A 22,122-nucleotide genomic window follows, 5' to 3' on the forward strand; every position below is an offset into this window, starting at 1 on the left:
TGTTGTTCAGACCATTAACAACTTAATATTTTGCCATTTTGGCCTTGGTTCATTTTTTTTCCCAAGAGTGTATGATGTATTGATATCATGATAAATTAAAATATATATATATATTAATTATCAGTTTACCTAAAATATTGGAGGCATTGTCAGTACTTTTAAAACAGTGATGGTTTCCAATTTAACAATGTGAAGCTGTTTCAATGTTATCTATTTCTGACCATTAAAATGCTTTTCATCAATTTTTTGGACAACAAGTATAACTGATTTCATGGTTTTCACATTTTTGGCATGTCTGCTTCACTAGCACAAATGTTGTTACACTATATGTTATATTATTATCATAATACTAAGGATGCGTTGGTACCAATACTGGTATTGGGTATCAATCCAATACTGTGCTCATTTACTCATACTTTAAAAAAATAAGTTAAAAATAAATAGATAAATAAAAACCTCTTATAGCGACATCAGCGAAACTACAGCATCTTCATCATTTACAACGCAAGCAATCTGAGAAAACAGTTTATGGCTTTCTATGTTTAAACAGTATATTTAAGTAAGAGCATGAGGGTGGCTGACCTGAGTGCACAGAGCAGTATCAGCAAGCCTGCTCATTAAAAATGAGCCCAAGGTTTTGTGATTTGTGAGCACACAAAGTTAGTAGTGAGCTTGCAGTAGTTAAGTGAGCATACAGGGAAACTGTTGCTCATGAGAGAGAGAGAGAGAGAGAGAGAGGGAGAGAGAACTTCAGTTCAGCGAGCACTGAGCACCGAGACATGTGCACTTGCCAGGTTCTGCAAGTCAAGGTGCAGTTTGTGTCATCTTGCGCTCATTTAGAATGACTACGCTCTCGCTGATACTGCTCTGTGCTCATGGGTGGGGGGGTTTACCTACATACTATCCACCACTATTCACCCAGCAACACTTCTGCACAGCTTGGCTTTGCTCAACATAGTTTTGGTCAATATAAAGAGGCTATTTTGATTCCATGATTATTTATTCATTCATATATTGCTTTAAATGCAAACTACAAAAGCACTGGAGTATGCTGCTATAGAACCATGTCATTTTACAATCTGTATTCATATACAGTATGCTTGTTGCTCGATGTTGCTGTACAGATGTTGTTGAGGGGAGTATGTGCTCACTGTGGGCTCGCTGATTGCACACACTCTGAAGGAGGCTCTCTGGGTGTTCTGATTGGCCGGCTGGGTCAGAAGGAGCAGAGCCAAATCACTGCAATCACCAGGCTGCTCCCTCTCACGCCGCTAATGACGCTCCTTCATATGCAGCCGCCTCATTAAAGCCTGCATAGACCTACTGCCCCTCACACACACACACACACACACACACACACACACACACACACACACACACACACACACACTTTCCGATTCTGTATAAGTGTGCACGAGCTCATATTCAACACAAAGCACACACAACAGGTATATGTATAATAGATTATAACAAAATAATAGACATGGTTCACATATACAAATTCTCATAGTACATAGGCTACATTTTCAGAACTAGATTATGAAAATTAAGGGATTAATTAATAATAATGTTTATACCACTGATAATACTAATTATAATGAATTATAATAATAATGATTTGATCACAATAATAATAGTAAAGCATGCTTACACTATGGCATGTCTGTCAGTTTCACTATTACTACTATTATTTATACTATTACTATCAGTGAAGAAAGGAATAAAATAACTGTTACAGGAAACTAATAAATGATCTGGAGGTATAATGTGACTCACAAAATCTGAGCTACTGTTACCACCACAAAGTGTTTTTTTTTTTATATATATACCAGAATGTTCCAAAGTGTTTTACTGTTCTTTCACCACAGCAATTAGCCAATGATTGAATATTTGAATGAATTAATGAATTATATTTTTAAACCATTTATACTTATGTTTAATGTTGCGGAATGGCAAGACAAGTTAGTTCCTGTTATTTATGTCACTTATGTTATAGCAGCTATAAATAGTTTTTCCCTCACCAGTCTATATTTTATTCTCTCTCTTCAAATTAATAAGACAAAAAAAAGCAGCTCGTCAGCATTACTGAGAAACTGGAAAGTACAAAGACCAGAAGACTTTCCTGTGGTGGGAAACTTACTGACCGTTACAAAGCACTGATAGCGGAGACTCCTTGCATAAATGTTAAATATATGTCTTCTTAAAGAAAGCATCATCATCATCAGTGATAATATGTTTTTCTTTGTTAAATAAAAATTCATTTTTAAAATCCATTTATTGTTAGACTGAGATTACGTAGGGTGTACGCTACACAAGTCCCTGTGGATGAGCTGTTAGTATACAAAAAATAAAGTATTAGAGTGCATTAATATAAACCTGTGATTTGAATTACAGCCGGCATTACTGTCAGAGCTGCTGTTATCGAAAATAATATAGAAAGAATAGAAAAAAGACATTTTCATAACATAAGATATCTATCACAATATATACGTTTGCTAAGAATGGGCACTGACACACCCCCATACCATGACAGACGCTGGCTTTTGGACCTGACATTGATAACAGCTTGGATGGCCCATGTCAGGACAGCTTCCCGAGCCCATGTCAGGATATCCATTACAGACTCATGACGGTTTTTAAGACAGTGACGTCTGAGGGATCGGAGATCATGCGCGTTCAGAAGTGCTTTTCAGCCTTGCCCTTTACACACTGAGATTTTCCCGGATTCCTTGAATCTTTTAATTATATTGTACACTGTAGAAGGTGAAATGCCCAAAATCCTACTGATTTGTCTTTTGGGAATGTTGTTCTCAAAGTGTTGGATTATTCGCTGATGCATCTGTTGGCAGATTGTTGAGCCTCGACCCATCCTTGCTCGTGAAGGACTAGGCCTTTTTTGGAGTTTCCTTATGTCCTATGATTAGACGATTACATCACCTGTTTCACGTCACCTTCTTATTTCAAATGAGTAACCTGCTAAGCATGAACTAAGCATGATTAAGTATTACCTCGTTTTATTTATTTTTTTAACAGACACACACATACACACAGACAGACATACAGACAGTGGGTGGGAGCAGCCCAGATGGGGTGGAGCAGGGTCTGGGCTCCGTGCAGGGCGAACAGCTCCATCAGCAGATGGGAGGAGATTAGAGCTGCTGAGCCGCAGAGCCGCACTGAGACGCAGCAAGCGAAACAGCAGCCTCCGAAACATTCTGCACAGCTCCAGCACCATCTGAGTGGCTTATTGCAGCCTTCCCACACACTGCGCTCACTTTCAAATATCTCAAGGATCTTTAATCACAAGTGTGCTAAATCAAACGGATGAATATTACATGTAAAATCCAAGGCCACCAAACAAAATCAGCATTCTGATTGCGAGTAGGAAGCTCGGGGCTTGGATTTACACTACGCTTCCAGTTGGTTCTAGTATCGAGTGCCTCGGATGAGGTTGTCCTTCTCCAACGTCTAAAAGTAACGGCACCCAAATGAGATTCGATTCACCTTGATTACCTTGTAAAGAGAAGTACTGGTCTCAAAAGGCCGGCCATCCAGTGCAGTGTGTAATTAACTGGACACAGTTTTTTGTTGGTTCGGAGATTTGTGCTTGAGATGAAACACTGACCCTGAGGTTAGAGAGTAATTACATCTATCTGGGGCAAATCATAGGTACATACATACATATCTTTTTATACAAACTGTACTGCAGCCTCTAATATAAATATGCACATGGTGATTAGGTACAGTATAATAGAAAAGAGAGACAAAGAAAGAGGCAGAGAGAGAGAGAGAGAGAGAGAGAGAGAGAGAGAGAGAGAGAGAGAGAGCTAAATATCTACAAAGAAGCTTCTTTTTTCTTGCACTTTCTTTTGTGTGTCTTTTTTTTTAAGCCTATAATTCAGCACACTCCAATTCCCCATGGTTCAAAGATCTAAAACATCAGGTGAATAAAAAGTGTGAGGTGTTTAAAAGAATCTAAAATGGCTGCGTTTTTTCTTTTTTGCCTAAGACACTCTGTAAAGTGTGATGAAACTAATGGATTTTAGGATAGACCGGAGAAAAGTGAATGAATTATGAATATGGCATGAGAAGTGTTACCCATTTATATCCTGCTTTATTGGTGTCTTCATATGTGTGTGATAGGAACGCAGCTTTGGAGAAGACACTTCCATGACACAGGATATGACTCATGATATATAAGTTTGCTAAGATACTTCCAGGAAAATAAACTAGCTAGATAGATAGAATTCAATTTATTAATTAAATGTATAAATTGAATTAAATAAATGATTAAATAAAACAATACATACTTTATTTTTTGTAAAGATTATCATTTGCATATAAACACTTTAATAAATATTTAATGTATTAATGTATTTAGAAATAAATAAATATATAAAAATATACATTGCACATACATAAATCATGATATAGGACAGAAATTTAACATCATTTCACCTGCTTCCAATTAAGTTGTTATTATTAATAATAATAATAATAATAATAATAATAATAATAATATATGAAATTAAATGACTGTGATAAAGCATGCACTTGATAAGCCTAAAATAACTGTTTGTTGTTGTTTTTTAAATTTTTTGCCTGAGACACTTGGTAGTGTGATGAGACGAATGGGTTTTTGAATGGAGTAGAGAAAAGTGAATAAATTATAAATATGGCCTAAGATACAAAAGAAAATTGGACCCCTTCCTCCTGCTTTATCTGTGTCTTCATGGCTTTACTCAAGGCTATGAACTCTTTGTGAAGTCAGTATTATAAACCTGTGTTATGAACATCCTGGAATTTGAAAGTTGGCCCTTTTTGTCTTCATGCCATACAAAAAAGTCTTTCCCCTTTAAATCCTATCCACTTTCTTCCTCTTTTGCTCACCTCATTCCTCAACTTCGTCCATCTGTCTGCAAAGACCTGCCACGGATCGTTTACAGCTCCATTATTTATGATGCCTGCCACACATCCAAAAATAGCCCAGCGGCAGACAGCCGTTAGACCTTGGAGCAAGAATGCAGGCCTGCTTGGGGGCCATCATTATGCTAAAGTCATGCTGCTCTACGAGACACAGCAAAGCGGCTCTAAACAGTGCTTACTTGTGCTGATGGCAGTGGGCGAGGCTGCTCAGTGATTCCCCTGCTGGCTAAACGAGCGTGGAAGTAATGGGCAAGCTCGTATGGACAGCTGGAAAAAGTGACAGCGTAACCTTTTGCTATGGCACATGAAGGAACATCCAGCATTTGAGAATGTTACTCATACCTGTAGATCTGCTCATACACTATATAGCCAAAAATATGTGGACACCTGACCATCACAGACACACTTTTTCTGTTATAATAACATTCTTCTGGGAAGGACCTGGCATGTGGTCAGTGGTCGAATTCATCACAAATGTGTTCAGGCCACTCAAGTTCTTCCACTTCAAATTTGGCAAACTAAGTCTTTGTGGATCTTGCTTTGTGCGCAGGGCCATTGTCATGCTGGAACAGATTTGGGCCTCTTAGTTCAAGTGATGGGAACTTTGTTTGTGGCAATCGTTTGGGGAAGACCCACATATGGGTGTGATGGTCAGGTGTCCACGTACTTTTGGCCATATAATGTATATTTGAAAAGTCATAAGTGACATCTTTAAGAAGTTGATGTACATTTCTAACAGATCTGAACTTTGACACAGAGAATAAGACTTAAACCCATCACTGTAAGTTATCCACTGTTACATTCACTTATTTATGAAGGCAGTTTTGCATTGTGACAGCTTGCTATTGGCATTAGTTTGTTTAAAAAAGCACATGTCGTTCATTAATAAATTAAACAAACATTGTAGTCGTTGGCACTCTGTGGAATAAGTGAAATAACAGACTTTGGTCGACGCTGTTATACGAAACTAATACACTTCAGGATATCACACCACCACAGTGTATATTACTTTCATAGCAGCACAGTCCATTGTGTGTTATTCCTTACTACTCTACTTACTATATGTGCTAAATTATAGCTTCACTTCTGAAGGATGATCTTTGCCAAGGGTACAAGAGTACATGAAGGGTATGGAAAAGAATGTAAGGCAGAAAGCTGACCTGCTGCAGATTCACAGATTGCTTTCCTCCTAATAAACATGAAGGGAAGGCTATGAACACAAATGCAGCCGAAGGCTTCAAATCCCCTCATGCCCCACCTTCGGCTACTGGAACCCTGACCTGAAACCTGAACCAATCTTTTACAAGTACCTGGACTTCAAAGCATACTTTGATGCAGGACAAGCTCATTGGCGAGATCAGAGAAGAGTGGCTTTTCTCTCCAGGTTAGCTTCCTCCAAGTGAACTCCCGACTAATGACAGAGATGCACTATCATGAAAAGCCAACAGAGAGTGTGAGGAGGACCGACGTGATGAGCAAGAGGAATTATTACACACATGCAATTACGATACAAGGCCGTGATTATTATTATTTTTTTAAAAGGGGGTCCTGAGGTGTGGTTGTGTTTTATATGCAATGGTAGTGTGGTGTGTACTAGTACACTGCTTAGTACATTAATGTAAGAACTGAAAATTGCTAATTAATTCTTTTCTCTATACACTGACTGTAAAAAGCAATCAACATTCAGTCACAGACGGTAAAATAGCTTGTTAAAGGGTTTTTTAATATTATGTTGTTTAAAAAAAGAGGGAAAATGAGAAGGAAGTAGTGGAAAAACATGCATGTATTCTTATTTTATATATACTGTGTGCATACTGCACAAGCGGACTACTGAGCGAGTGACTTTTCTCGCTCAAAGAGTCAGAACTCCTCAGATGCCAATTTTCTCAAGGATATATTTGTGAGGCATGCAATTACACAAATCCTCTCTTTTATAAATGTACAGCAAAAACACAATCTAATCAAGCACTGAGTGATTGTTCTTCTGCATCTTCATTTTCTCAAAAAGCTCTACATTGATGCAGATTGATGCAAATACACAGAGCGGTGCTTGTTCCCACTTCCTCTCAGCGGTAACTAGGTTGCTGATGTACCAGTCTTCTGCATGGATTAAAAACCTTAAAACAAGCAAATAACTGTAGTGGAACTGTGAGGAGTATTAAGATTTTAGTTTACATGCATTGCTTTTCTTTGTTTATTAGAAAATACTAAGTGACGCATTTAGTCCTAATTCATATGTGGCCATTACTTTATTATGCATTCGTCTACGTATTGACTCAATGACTCAATTTTTTTGTTTGTTTTTTTCAGCTACACAACAATGTGTGATCCATATTTTTTTTAAATGCACTATCCAGCTTTAACTAGAATTCCTGACCAAGAATACATGACAGGGTTTCATGCACATACACATTCACACACTCATTCACACCTAGGTGCAAATTACTGTAACCAAGCCACCTACTCGCTTGATTTTTGGGAGGTGGGAGGACACTGGAGAACCCGGAGGAAACTCACACAGACACATTCAGTACGTTTACATGGACAACAATAATCTGATATTAACCCGATTAAGACGATACTCTGAATATAAAACTAGCATGTAAACAGCAATTTTTTATGACCTTAATCCGATTAAAGTCATACTCGAAGTAAACACAAATGGAATTAAGACATGTGGAGTACTCCTGTTTTAGTTGCATTATCGACGTGCATTACAGACATGTACACACCTTAATCACACTATTAACGTCGTGTGGGAGTTTTCACCGCATTTTGCGACAGGACACGTACACACACGGCAGTGCTCAACCGTTTGACAGCAAACAAGAGAGCACGTCCAAAACCGCATACTTACATACTTACCTATAGTAGGCGAAATACATGTATCTTAGCTACTATATAGTCGGTAAGTATGTGGTTTCGGATGCAGCCAACAGTTTCAAGCAGTCGTCTATTTGCACGTACAGCATGACAAATAATTAACCGCACTTGAAGCCTTCGTAAAATTAAAAATAAAAACACCCGAAACTGTATACGGTACCATAACGAAGACGAACTGTATGTTGATACGTGAAATTCTGGAGGGAACGCCGGACGGCGTGGCGCGGTGACGTAATGACGTGTGCCATTAATCGAACTACGTTCTATAACATGTAAAACAAGAACATGAAAGGAGTATTCTAAATGCAACTCATGTAAACATCTTAATCAGAATACTGTCTTATTCAGAATAAGGTCAATAATTAGATTACTGCTGTCCATGTAAATGTATCAGAGAGAACTCGGAAAGAAAATCCCAACAGACAGAATCCCAAGTTAAGAATCAAACCAGGAACCGGTTGCAGTTGTTCTTACAAATTACTCTTGCTTGCACCAAATTTTGCTTGTATTATAAAGACAAGGCAAGGTTTGGTGATTAAAAACAGCACAGCATTTAGTCTCACAGCTGGGACACAACACAAGAAAATGGAAGCCATTCATTTTCAATAAGAATTGATGATATACAGTAACAGGAAGTGAAGTGACCACTGGTGGTGAGAGGTGATGTGATGGGAGGTGATATGATGACAACACTGCAAAAACTGGCATCTTATTAAGGGAAAATATCTTGAATCTTGTCAGATTTATGGCAGATTTCCTATTACAAGATTCCAATGTACCAAATATAACATTATTAAGCCTAGACTTTTTTCAAGCTTTACACCATCTTGTTCTATTGGCAGATTATTTTGCTGTTTTCTTGAAATAAATACCTGATACCTTCTAACTGCCAATAGAACAAGACTCTATCAAGCTTGAAATTAGTAAAAATGTCTAGAACTAGATTTTAGTCATCTTATATTTGGTTTGTTTTAGTCTTGTAATAGGAAATATGAGATAAATTTGTATTATATTCAAGAAATGTTCACTTGCAAGGATGTCGTATTTTGCAGTGAAGCAGTGGGACTGAGGGACGATGCTTCAGTTCCCCCACCTTGATGAAATATTCTTCATGTTTTTGGGTCCAGCTCTTGAACCAGCTGGTGATACTCGGCATGCACAAGTGATACAAGTGATGTATCCAAATAGCAGGGAACCAAGTGTTTTGCCTGTAAATATACAGTATGGCAGAGATCGCTCATTCTCATACTAGTCAAGGTAGCAGCAACTGATTGCACAATAATTTCCCTTTATAAATTTATAAATATAATTTTCTTTAATACTATACATTTTCCATTCCATTTCTTGTTGAGAGTATGCTCTACACATCTATTTTGCTGCAGAGTCTCACCGGAGTTGTTGTTTTATGTTTGTTTATGCATCTATCTTCTATTTCATTGTTTGAATGTTTTTGGTCATCTCTCCAATTTGTCCACTGGTTGCTGGTTATACTAAAGCATCTAGACTTAAGCGTGAGGGGCAGATTCATCCTAGCCTTGAAGGCTCAATGTGATGCATAAACCGACCAAAGGTTTGAGAAAGGTGCTAGAAAAATGATTTTCATTAAAATTAATTTTTATTATTAGCCGGGTTGCATTTGATGGTTTTGCAGATATTCTGTAGTTAGCTATGTAGTTTGTGTGGCAATATTTGCGTGACGCAAGGTGAAATTTCAGTGCCAGTGAACATAGACCTTTTAAATGCTGACTTTCATTATTCATTATATGCTGACTTTCATCCATCTCTATACAAGAATTGTATCAGCTCTCTTTGTTAAATCTGCTCTATATATCCAGTATAGTCTATTTCTTCAGGGCTTCCAGGTTGAGTACATTTGTGGGCCTCGCAGTGTCCAGATAGATGACATAACAACATCATATAATGAATCAAAAAGATTTGAAAAGTATTGATTTTTCCCCCCATGCGTGAAGTTTTCAGAGGTGGTGTTAGTCTCTCTCTCTCTCTCTCTCTCACACACACACACACACACACTGTTCAATAGTCCCATGTTCTATTTATGTCGCCTGAGATTTAGAAAAAATGGCTAGAATCTCTTTAAAGCTGTTTTATGGACAAAAAACTTGGACCTGGCTATGGACATCTGCCTTCCACTAATATTGTGAGGGAATAAGGGAGCAGTGAAATATGCTTGAGGGAGAGCGACATGACTGCTACTGCTAATATCCTGAAAACTGGGATTCGCTTCGAATGTGCAAGACCTTGAAGCTACAGTGAAGGTGGGAATGAACAGGACCAAAACTGATTTAATTTAATCTAAACTATATCGTGGAGCTCAAAAACAGATTGGAAGCAATCTAAAAAATCAGCTTGTTTCTTTAGCAAGAATTGTAATGTCATTTTTTGAAAGGCATTGTTGATGGGACTGTACTTGATATATAATCCCAGCAGAGTCATAACGGCCCAGCATGCCTGTAAATGTCATGTCAGTCCCTGCTGCTGCTGTATTCTCCCCCGCTGTCTTTTCCACAGCTATTCTTAGCCACCATCGTGTACAATCTGCATTATTAATCTGGCAAAACAAGATCCTCAAATTCATTTAAAGAAGAGTAAACAAGGCGCTTGCTGATGATCATTATCCCTTCCCTCCCTGCTGATAACTACTTGACACACCAGGCAGGTGCATGACTTCTTCGAGGCATGTCTCATGGCCAAGGAATTACAAGCACATCTTTCCTCTAAATATACTGATAAAACAACCTGCTCTTCTGCATGAAGCCCATTTATTTGTTGAATAATGAATGTCCTTAAACACTTGCCCCTCGACAGGTCCTCCTGAATCAGAAATCCTGTTTATTTTCCTGTTGGTTTAGAAATGATAAAGCCTCATGGTTTCACTTTGCTCAGCCAAATGCAGGTGACACGAATGAGACGTGAAAAGGAAATAATCACATATCACAATATATTAGCTCTGCTGCAAATGCATCTGTGGTGGCGAGTCACCGGAACATCCTTCAGCCATGTGTGATCTGCCATCAGCACTTGCTCCTGAATTTATCTCCTGCCACACTGCTGTGCACAACCGGCCGTGGCTAAAGGGCGACTGTAGCTGCAGGGAAAAATCAGCCTCACACTATAAGATCCTGCATACTTCCCCATCTTCACTCTCTCTCCCTGACATCTTTCACAAATCCACCATTTGCAGCCTGAGCAAAGCGACTTTCTTTAAAACCCTATTTTCTCCCAGTTTGGTCATTTGCTAATTCTCACCCACAAGCTAGCTCATTCCTATCACACAACTACCATGTGCCTCCTCCAATGTGAAACCATGGCGTATTTTCAAACTAGTGCTCATGCTAGATCACAGAGCAACTGAACACACTCAGAGGAAAGCACTATCTGGCCTCTTCTGCATACATGAGCTCAGAGATTCTGTTCTGAGATGGACATTTACCATTATTGTATGCTGCCATGGTATTTAGCAATTCATTTTAAATATGTTAACAACTTTTCCAGCCTGATCTGTTTATTATCCTATCCCAGGTTGGCATGTTGGTGCAGCAGGTAGTATTGACGCTCACTACCTATGGAGTTGTTGTTGCCTTGTGGTTTTCCTCCTGATACTCCAGTTTCCTTCCTCCTCCCAGAGACATGCCAGTAGATAGATTGTCTATGCTAAATTTCCCCTACTTGTGAAGGTGTGTGCATGGTACTCTGGCATCCCATCCATGGTGTACTGCCTTGTGTCCCTGACCATGATAAAGCGCTGCCATGAAGAATGAATGTATGATTGAATGAAGCATTATTGATCACTGGAACCATCTATGTTGAAAGGAAGCAAAGAGAAACAAATCGCAAGTATTGAAATGTTCACCAACGCTCTGGTAGTTATGACTTAAAGAGATATATAGTCCAATTTGGAGCTAGAAATCCAAATTTACAAGAATACTTTTAGCACATGATATTTATAATAATATTAAAGTTCAGATTTAATTGGGACTCATGCTAGACTAGAATCTTTATGCCGGCTGTTGACAAAATGGATGTGATGCATGAAAGCTATGAAACCTGTGATCACCCATGAGCAAAAACCACACACTGGTGTTCCTCTTGAATGTGAGCTCTTCTGAAGCAGCACATTTGGCTAAGGATCAGCAGGTGCAGTTTGAAGGCTGGCAGTAGCAGTGCCATGTGTTCTCGAGCACCTCGCACTGAGCACTGGCGTGTTTGGAAACAGGAGGCACTGGCATGCTCCAGAGAGAACCAGCTGGATTAGGCTTGCCAGGATTGTGACAACCCAGCGTTTTGGCACGGGTGCACGCCAGCCTTACGTTGGCACCGGCGCAGAGCCACTTATGGGTCTTGTGTTAACATGGAGAGCGCACTGTACCAAGGGAAAGCATTTAGGAGCATCTGGAGGAGCTCAGTCTCAGCTGCGGCATTTAGGACAGGTGCAATAATAATTTTGGCTAACTTGTTTGGGGATATAAATATATAAGAGAAAAAAGATTTGTACCGTGTGATGAGAGCATGTACAGTTGTGGGTAAACGTTTGACAGCTCAAATGAATTAAAAAAACATTTTTGCTTCCCTCTGATGCCAGTGTATTTTTTTTGTTTTTTAAAAAAAAAAAATTCATTCATTCAAAACAAAAATCACACATCACATGGATAATGTGTGTATGGTCACACTTTGAAGCAAACTTGAGACAAATAACTCAATTTAAAAGAGTAGAGATTAAACCGTTTCAAATGCTAATGCAGGCCAATTCAAGCCAGTGTGCAAAACGCAATATATTAGGCTATGGCAGTCCATAAACCAGAGTCTCACATCCCTGGTGAAATCTAAAGTGCATCTCCAAATGGTGTGAAAGCCTTGCCAGTCTGCAAATTAGCTTAGTGAATGCATGCGCGCCATTGGTCCAAACCTTTCTGGAGGCACTCTGCTTATCAGAGCTGTGAAACATGGCTTGCATGATTAGTTAGACTAACAAAGGCAATTGCCTAAGTCTGCCTGGATATTTCTACAATCTGACTTTTACTTCATGAAAAAAGTTGAAAAAGGCCAAGCTAAACCAGGGGCTATGCATGTGAATCATGGGAGAAAGAGAAAAGCAACAGCTCTAGAGAAGGATTTAGTCGCTTAAGACAAATTGGTTTGGAAAGTATCAAACAGGGATATGCAAGCGTTTGACTGAACTTGAAATTAAAGCCAGTGGAAGGGGAGGGCAGCTTCCGGGTCATGCTTTTTCCCGCTATGCATCGCCCCCTGTCAGCCGAAGGACTTCGCTGCTCCTGGTCCCTGGTGGCCCTATTATAGTGCGCCAGTTGTTGTGAGGGATTAAATTGGCGGCGTGTGCTTTCAGTGGGTTTAGCCAACATGCTAGCACCCACGCGCCGTATTCAGAGGTTCGTTTGGGCTGGAAAATGTTGAGCTCGGTAGATCCACAGAAGCCCACAAAGAAGTGATGTGCAGCTGTGCGGCCACAGGAGGCTCAGGGATTCCGGCCCCCATGTCATTACTGAGAGAGGGAGCGAAGGAGAGAGGCATAATGTTCAGCAGAGTGACACAGCTACAAACAGCTGCGGGCCATCCATCAAATCTGGTTGAGTTCATGCAGTACATCCCGTAGCATTGGCGTGTCTCATTGCTAGCCTTTCTTTTGTCAGCTGTAACACAGTATTGCAGAATTTCAATACTACATAAAAACCACTTTAATTAAGCTGTTGATGAGATAGGTAGAAAAAAAAGCATGATTATCCCACTTCTTAATTCATTCCTTGCCCTGGTACTTAAGGAATTACTGGTAATTTATCTCAGAGCAAGTGAATTAACAGAAATAAAAAGAGGTATAAAATGAGAGGTATTTAAAACAACAAGCACAGATGAGTTGGTGCTATTCCACTGAAGAGCAGCTAAAATGCAGTGTACTGCCTGTCTACTGTTCTCCTCAATCCAAGTATTAATCACATTCTTTAAGACAGAATTTATCACACATCTGACGTATGTGCATTTTTGTGCTGAATTATCAGAATTGTCACTCATGTGGAAGCTCCCACTGATATATTCTTTCTATAAGCCTATAGCTGTAAGATCTTACAGAAAGTATAATGAGAGATTGAGGGAGATTTTGTCTATACAGAAGCCTCTCATTTATAACTTAAATGGGCACACATTCTTTCTAGGTTTCTAGATTTTCCTTTTCCTCTTCTCTCTACAGCCAGCACTTTTGTATGCATTGTTAAATGGGACTGATGGAAGCGCCCTGGTCATTATTCACCATGTCGCGTGGTTAATTTGTGTGCTCTTACAAGTACAAAGATGTCAGGCCGAGGCAGCGTGCACTTACCTCGGCTTCCCCAGAGACCATTAATCCTCGGGCTGGTCACATCTCTGCTGAGCCTCACCTGCCTCACAGCGCTGCCAGTAAACTGCTGTTCGAGCCCCTTTTTTTTTTTGCTTCTCTCCTCTATATTTGTTCCTTGTTCCAGTGAGCATTCATCAGCAGAGGAATAAAGTGGTGAGGGAGCAAGCAGGATAGGAGAGCCGCTTTCTAACAACAGGTCTGCTTCTCACAGCGAACAGTCAGGGTGGGACAGCTCCTTAACAGTCATGGTTACAAATTGGATACATTTCTATATATACCATTATAATATGTATATATCTGTATAGCTAATCATGCATGCACAACACTACTGTTGGAGGTGGATCCAAAACCTATACTAAGAACACTGGGAGCGAGGTAGAGATTTAAAATCAATAATCCAATTATTGGCATGCTCTTGGGAGGTAGGAGGAATCCATAGAACTTGTTATATTGTATATACATACACAAAAATGCTACACAGCTGCAAAGTCTGTGGGAAAAAGTAGAGACAGGATGCAAGTGCAGGTATTTGGCTTGATAATTATTAGGCAAATCCAACAATACTAATCACAGTCCATAGAGAGGGGCAAACATATGCAGGTGAATCCATATTCAAAAATGAGGAAAGGGTCAAAATCAGGAATTACAGTAAGGGCATACTCACACTAGGCCTGGTTGCCCAAGCACAATTATCCCCCCTCCCCACTCCTCCACTGGCCTGCACTCACATTGTACTTAACATTCCAGGCCTGGGCATGCTTACGTCATTATGATGCAGTTTTTTCGTTTTGAAAAACCAAAATGGCCTTTTTACCATGGCTACTATTAGCTATGACAGAAGTACTCTTATTTCTACTGGTGTACAAAACACTCACCAGTCATCGCTTTTAGTACCGGATTCATCCTGGCCGAGTAAGATCCTGAGAAGGAACAAAGGACGCAACCCGTACCGGTGGCCTCGTGGGAAATGAGCTGGAATCAGGAACAGGCCTTGGTCTCACACACACTGCGCTCCCCTGTATAGGATCCTGCTAGCTAATGTTCAGTCACTGGAGAACAATCTGAATGACCTCAGGGCCAGGATCAAGTTTCAGGGGGACATTCGGGACTGCAACCTCCTCTGCTTCACCGAGACATGGCTGAATCCAGCGGATCCAGTCCACGCCATCCAGCCGGCCGAGTTCTTCTCGATTCACCGCGTGGACAGAACAACAGTGTCAGGGAAGTTAAGGGGAGGTGGACATGTTGGGACCGGGACATGTTCTGGTGCAGCTCTGACGACATCAACGTGTTTATGGAAGCAGCTGTGGGATTTATCAGGAAGCTAACGGTTGATACAGTCCAGAAAAAAACAGTCAAAACATTTCCCAACCAGAAACCGTGGGTGGATAAAAACATCCGTGATGCTCTGAGATCTCGCACCACGGCCTATAACACAAGACTCAATGTCAGGAACATGGACGAATACAAGGCTTCATCCTATAACGTGTGCAGAGCGGTGAAGAATGCTATAATGGAAGATACTTTCATCATCTTTGAGCATGATTTGAGGATGGCTTTTAGGAGAGTGAACAATAGGAAGGCAGCAGGACCAGACAGCATCACAGGTTGAGTCCACAGAGCCTGTGCTGACCAGCTAGCACTGATGTTCACAAAGATATTCAACCTCTCCCTGGAACAATCAGTAATGCCTATGTGCTTCAAGCAGTCCATCATCATTCCTGCCCCGTAGATGTAAATGTAGATTGCCTAATAGATTTAGCACTTTTGTAGTACAGCGATTTTCACCTAATTGGGCTGCACGTATCAGAAGATTTTTGAAGATTTCTCAACCACACTCAAGCCAACCAGGACAGCAAGAAACCTTGGGGTGACTTTTGAAGACAACTTGACCTTTACAGACCACATTTCAACAACCTCAATCTGGACAGCAGAATCTGTCACTATCTTCAAAAAAATGAATCACCTCTTCCGGGAAAATTTGACTAAACCCTAACTTTCCCCTCTTGCTATATAGTTAAAAAAAAATAACTTTCTGCACTTACTCTGGCTCTTACATCTCTACTCTGTGCACTGTGCTTCTCTAGAACTATATAAAAATCTTGCATGGTGGCACTACAGTACTTGTATTGCTCTCCGCTTAATATATTGCTTTGCTTGTATTTCCTCATTTGTAAGTTGCTTTGGATAAAAGCATCTGATAAATAAATGAATGTTAACATAAATGTGAGAACTGGACATCATTGACGTCATGTTTCAAGTTCAGTGATTGGCCATGGTTAGCAATCACTCTAGATGCGTACCATGCCTTTGTCCAATTGAACCGTGCCTGACCCCACCTCTTCAAATGAGTCTGGGCACGGTTCAGTGCATCATACCTGGGCAAGGTACAGAGCAATCATACTAGTCAAATTAACTGGACTTTAGGGTCAAATGTGCTGAGACACGGTACAGATCACCTAGTATGAGTACACCCTAAAACACAGAACTCGAAAAACAAGGCTTTGTAAAGTAAAAATAATACACAATACAAAAGAAACAGCAGGGCATAAATAGGTACAAACTAATCAAGTACAAACACGAAACAGGTGGGCACAATCAGATAACAAAACAGTAACAGGACAAGGAGTGAATATAGGACCCTTTCATTTCATACTAAAGTCATGATTAATCTTGTAGGTAGGATTAGTTTGATGTTTTAAATTCTCAGAATATTCTGAAATATCTATGAATGCACTGAATAGAATAGAAACTTCCAAAGCTAACATCATTGACAAAGTAGGTGGTCAATATTTATCTAAGTAGCCTGCATACTATTTCAATAAATTAAATCAAAAGGAATTCACATTTTGACTCCACTTCCCTGTTGAAACTCATTGTTATATGACAACACCTTCTCCTGGTTTGTATATGTGAATGCAGTGGCTATGATGTGTGACATGGTGGGGCTGAGGGTTTGGCCAGGAGCTGGGGCAAGCGTGAGATGAATGTGATTGGTTTGCCGGGCAAGCTCCGTCTCTCCCATCTGTCTCGGAGTGTGCCATCCCATCTCGCAGGCGGCGGGAGGTAATTGGGTTCATTGTTCTCACCGCAGGATCTCCTGGATTGAAAGCTTCATTATCTGGATAACCATGAATGTAAATGAGCCCCATGTATGCAGCCTGGATAATGGGGAAAAAATAGATCATTGCCCACAAACGCAACCTGATCTCCCACGCACACTCAACCCTCCTCAGCTCACAGAGATAGAGAGAGAGAGAGAGAGAGAGAGAGAGAGAGAGAGAGAGAGAGAACTCTAGTTTAAACATCTGAAACCTTGCTAACATTTTAGAGTGTTACTGTACTTGCTGGGAGTGTGTGAAATTTGATTCTGTGTTCATGGTCATTTTCATACCTACTGTAGATCTAATAGATGTAATATACAAATCCCATAAACCACAGACCCTTTCTTTATTGTGTTAATATCCAGGAGAATCCTTTCGTCCTGAGGTATTTCATAAATGAAAAGTAATTTTCTACACAGAGCAAAATACAAAGGCTCATGTTTATATCATATCCCTGTACATATAGTACACCATATAAAAAGTCTGAAATGCAGAACTTTAAAAGCTCTATTTCTACTTCAACTTCAACTTTATTACCAGTCTTATTGCCTACTTTGAGTGCTCCTTTTGAAAGAAAATCAAAAATAATTGTTTTTCTTCGTCGCAATTGGTCTAATGCATCTAGTTTATTTAATCCAGCAGAGACAAATAGATTTTTTTTTTCAGGAATCTGTTTCCAATAAGCTTTCAGGGGAGTTGAAAGTGAAGTTGTAAAGGGAAGTTGAGTTTTAACTGTAAAAATATAATTATCTCCTTAATAAACATATCTCTGGTTGATATTTATGTACTTTATTACAGGGAGTCGCCTTTTTATTAGACGCCTATGTAGTAGTACCTATTAAACTTGCTACTTGAGTATATGGAAAGGAATTGCATTGAATTGCCTGTTTATTGGGCACTAAAATAGTCTATCTATAAAATTGGGTACAAATTCACCTCTAACTCCTAAATTGTCTGTGCCTGTATATTCAGTATATTCAGTATATTCAGACAAATAAGATATATTCACTTCTATTAGCTGTGGCTCTTGGTTTTCCTTAAGGCTCCACCCATGATCTGGGCAACAAACCACTTTGGATGGAAAACAATGTGCCTCATGTGCATTGCATTATTGATAGAAAGTGAACATGAACTGGAGAACATGCACAAATATTGTAATTATATACAACCCCAATTCCAAAAAAGTTGGGACGCTGTGTAAAATGTAAATAAAAACAGAATAACATTTACTTACTTTAGTAACATTTACTTTTCCAGCCTACTGTTGCCCCGTCCCATCTTTTTTGAGACATGTTGCAGCCATGAAATTCAAAATTACTGTATTTTATTTCTTAAAATGGTACATTTAGTCAGGTTAAATATTTGATATGTTTTCTATGTTCTGTTGTGAATAACATATGGGTTTATGAGATTTGCAAATCATCGCATTCTGTTTTTATTTACATTTATGTACGTTTTACACAGCGTTCCAACTTTTTTGGAATTGGGGTTGTAGGACCTGGCTGATAGGGAAATATCTGGTGATTCCTCTTGACAAACAGGTCACTGCTGATCAGACAGCTCTCTTCACCAGAGCCATTCGGGAGCATATAAATGCTTAAATAAGGAAATAAATCTCTTTCTCTTTCTCCCCCATCTCTCTCTCTCTCTCTCTCTCTCTCTCTCTCTCTCTCTCTCTCTCTCTCTCTCTCAACTAAATAAACATGAGTGCATACTCGACCGAGGCTCCCAAAGATCCTCCAACAAATCCATCAATTAACTGCAGATGTGATGTGCATAGGAGATTATGGAAATTTAAGCTTGTCAAAAGGGGAAAGGGTCTAATCATGTCCCAGTCTGGAAGCTTTATTTCTGGTGTTTTCTCTCATGTGTAGGAAGGATTCAAGACAGACAGAGGATATACTTGTGCACGTTTTGCTCTATCGAGTATTTAACTTCCTTGCTTTTTACTGATTAAATGAGTTTGGTTTGTTTTGGCATTCGTGAACACTCCACCCTTACTTGAGTGTACAGCAAACTCATTCAAGTGAACCATGAGCCCACTGTGTTATGCTGATTGGTACCAAAATGATGTGAAAGTGACTGAGTGCTTGTAGCTCCACAGTCAGTTTAATTGTCAATATTCGTTTTATTCTGCTCTAATAACACTTGAATGCACTGTGCTAGCCAATAGCCAGGCTTACAGATTCGCAACAGTACACATGTTTATATATATATATATATATATATATATATATATATATATATATACGCTGATCAATTCACACCCATGGGCAAGCACACTTTCTTTTTAATTAAAAAAACCCCAACTATTTTCTTCCTAATTTTGTCAACTGCCAATTGCCACCCATGAGCTAACTCTTCCCTATTATATGACAGTTACCAGCTAGGGAGAGTGAAGGATAACACGTGCTTTCTCTGAGACGTGTGAAACCAGCCAACTACATCTTTATGAACTTCTGCTCATGCAGCCACATGGGGCAACATAACACACTTGGAGGAAAGCGCTATCTACCCTCATCCGCATACATGATCTCACAGACACCCACAACTATCTAGTGTCACTGTGATTGACAGGGGAGAAAGAGTAATGCATTCCTCGCACCCAAAAAGCATAGCCAAGTCCCTTCCTGACCTGTAGAGGTAAAACCCAACTGAACTAAAAAAATAAAATAAAATAATCTACATACTGTGAATAATCTCACAACAATAAACTCCAGTACAGACTTCAGCAAACAAACTAGCCTGACAACAGAAATAAAAGAAATTGCTAACAGCAGAGGGGAATAAACAAAGACGAGAAACCCCATGCAGTAAGGGTTAACACTAGGAAACTCATGGAGTACTGTACAGTGCGTACTGTAACTAGGAGGTGAAGCGTGCTTCCACATGTCTGTTTGTGAAACAGTGTAGCTTGGAGTGATACTTTCCTGAAGGACAGAGTGTTTACAGAGATCTGAGCCGACCGGCCAGCTCACCTCCTCCTTAAGTAGCAAGTCAATCACACTGTTGTTTTCTCCCCTCAATCACACAGTGACCTCAGCATCAGGCTGACAGCCGCGTGCTCCTGAAAAGCTACAGATGCCTTTTATCTAAAGCTCAGCCTTGCTGGACGATTCACACTGTCACAACTAGGGCAAAGTAAGACAAATTAAAAAGACCACTGCGCCGATATTTCAGAATCTCACAAATGTTTTCTTATCTTCGTGACACTTTGTGGATAGGAAGAATGTGCACCGCTGGGGTGTGTCCTGAATTTTAAAATCCTGACACACTACAGGCCTGGTTTGTTCTCATTACAGCTCGTCTACAGTGTTAGGTGCTGAAAACAAAGTGTAATGGTTAATCCTTCCTCTCAAACTGTAGCCCTCACTTTACAGAGTAACCAAAAAAATCTGTTCTGTAAAAAGTAATAAAAAAGGAAATAAATGGATAATGACTGTTCTGTATGGTGCAGATTGTGTAAACCCATATGAGCTATAAAGCACTGTTTTGTTTTGTTTTTTGGGGGAGAGTAATATGCAAAGTATGCACCTAGACTTTTGTTGACTTAAGTGAATAGAGTGTGCAAAAATGGATGAATGCAGGCAGGCTGAATGGCTAATGTCATGTCTCCAGGTTGGCAGATGGCAGGAACAGTTAGGGATCTCATTAGACCAACCAAGCAGGCAGTGCATCGCAGCAAAACCGTTCATTAAAGTTCTACAGCTAGAATAGTGTGCGTGCTGCCCCGATATTGGTCAAAGTCAAGAGAGGAGAAACAAGTGTTGCTTTTTTATGACACAGTGAGAGAAACACTAGATGATGAAGCTGTGTCACTTGGGTGGATCCATGCTGAGCGCAGTGAAGCTGAGTGTAAAGGTCTAGGGAGTGTTTGGAGTCACTTTGCTTTGTAATTAACAGAAATTTGCTGTAATGTGCTGTGATGCAGGGGAATTTTAAATAAATGCATTTCCCTATGTGTCGTATGTGTGTGTGTGTTTCTGTGCTTGTGGGTGGAATTAGTTTCACCTTCATTTTAGCACTGTTAAAGGACATGATACCTGAACAGATGATATACTAATTATGGTGTTCTCAAATCAGCATGAATTCATCTTATAATGATTTAATTTTTTATTTAAGGGCTATTTAGAACAGACACAGTAAGTTAAGATAAATACTCCATATGTATTAAACAAGACTCATATAACACTCATATAATTAATAATTAAAAATTAAATATTTAAATATTTAATATTTAAATAAATACTATACTGGGGCCTAATGCGGGGACACTATACTGTAAAAACAGCACCGTCTTTCGGATGAGACGTTAAACCGAGGTCCTGATTCTCTGTGGTCATTATATCCCTGGTGTCCTGCCGAAAATTCCCCCACTGGCCCTTATCTATCAAGGCCCTCTAATAATCTCCATCCCTGAATTGGCTACATCTCTCTCCTCTCCACCAATGGCTAGTGTGTGGTGGACATTCTAGCGTACTATGGCTGCCGTCGCATCATCCAGGTCAATGCTACACACTGATCGTGGTTGAAGAGATTTCCCCCTCCATACAATGTAAAGCACTTTGAGTGTCTAGAAAAGCGCTTTATAAATGTAACTGTAACTGTAACTCTAAATAAAGGCTTATTCCAGCATGTATCAGCTGTCATAATAGCCACCAGAGACAAATAAGAGTTTACATTGATGTACTCATGTTATGACAATTTACAGTCTGACTTAGTGTTATAAGACATAAACCGATAAACATTTATTCCAACAGACGTCAGTTGTTATAAAGACTTCTCTTGTTGATATAACGTCTAAGACAAGTGATGTAGATTTGTGTTGACAAAAGGATGTGTTAC

At 39.6% G+C, this 22,122-nt stretch overlaps 1 protein-coding gene and 1 long non-coding RNA gene across 6 annotated transcripts in view; one reads left to right on the plus strand and one right to left on the minus strand.

The window, feature by feature from the left end:
* The window catches only part of celf5a (cugbp, Elav-like family member 5a), a 219,708-nt gene that overhangs the window by 122,423 nt on the left and 75,163 nt on the right, over window positions 1–22,122 (plus strand). The window lies entirely within an intron of this gene.
* The window catches only part of LOC108271234 (uncharacterized), a 40,667-nt gene continuing 19,877 nt past the window's right edge, over window positions 1,333–22,122 (minus strand). For both annotated transcript variants that reach the window (XR_008397089.1, XR_008397090.1), the window contains 2 exons: window positions 14,156–17,334; window positions 1,333–13,475 (listed from right to left, as the gene is read on the minus strand). This is a non-coding gene — a long non-coding RNA (uncharacterized LOC108271234). The remainder of the gene's footprint in view (window positions 13,476–14,155; window positions 17,335–22,122) is intronic.

The sequence above is a fragment of the Ictalurus punctatus genome, chromosome 10 (genome assembly GCF_001660625.3).
Source record: "Ictalurus punctatus breed USDA103 chromosome 10, Coco_2.0, whole genome shotgun sequence".
NCBI classification, from domain to species: Eukaryota; Metazoa; Chordata; class Actinopteri; order Siluriformes; family Ictaluridae; genus Ictalurus; species Ictalurus punctatus.